This window comes from Micropterus dolomieu, linkage group LG19 (genome assembly GCF_021292245.1).
Source record: "Micropterus dolomieu isolate WLL.071019.BEF.003 ecotype Adirondacks linkage group LG19, ASM2129224v1, whole genome shotgun sequence".
NCBI classification, from domain to species: Eukaryota; Metazoa; Chordata; class Actinopteri; order Centrarchiformes; family Centrarchidae; genus Micropterus; species Micropterus dolomieu.
In genome coordinates, this window is record NC_060168.1 from 6,812,780 (window position 1) to 6,813,470 (window position 691).

Sequence of the window (691 nt, forward strand, 5' to 3'; positions counted from 1 at the left end):
AGTTTGACTTCACTATTACATGTACTCTATAAACTATAATAGTTAATATTAATGTGTTGTCATTTTTGTGAAAAACACAATTTATTTCATTGCCAAGAGTTGAGAAGGGATGAGAAGAATGAATCTCTTGTCATCTGTTCAATATGAGCCAGTTAGCTTAGCAAAAATAGCCATCTAATTGTCAAATTAATCACTGTTGATTCACTAATACTTATTTACTTTTGACTTACAATTTTTTAAGAAGCTAACTCGCCAGATTGTTTCAAATACAGAAATAAAAAGTTGACCCATATTCACAGGAGTGTGTTTAAATGTTGTTACAGATTAGACCTCTGTGCTCATGGCCAGGAGTCATCTGCTAACAGCACTGCATTAAAGTCTGAGCCACGGAAGGTAGTAGGCTGTCCTTTACACTGGGGGTAGTGGGGACATGCCCCCACCGCTTTTTTAAAGCATTTGTTAAAATGTTCTGAAAAATAGCTTACAACAAGAAATGTTAAATGAAATGCTATGAGAGTTTTTTGGCACAATAAGAAAACATGCAGTGGAATGTATATAGAAAAAAAACATGTACAGTGAGGAAAATAAGTATTTGAACACCCTGCTATTTTGCAAGTTCTCCCACTTAGAAATCATGGAGGGGTCTGAAATTGTCATCGTAGGTGCATGTCCACTGTGAGAGACATAATCT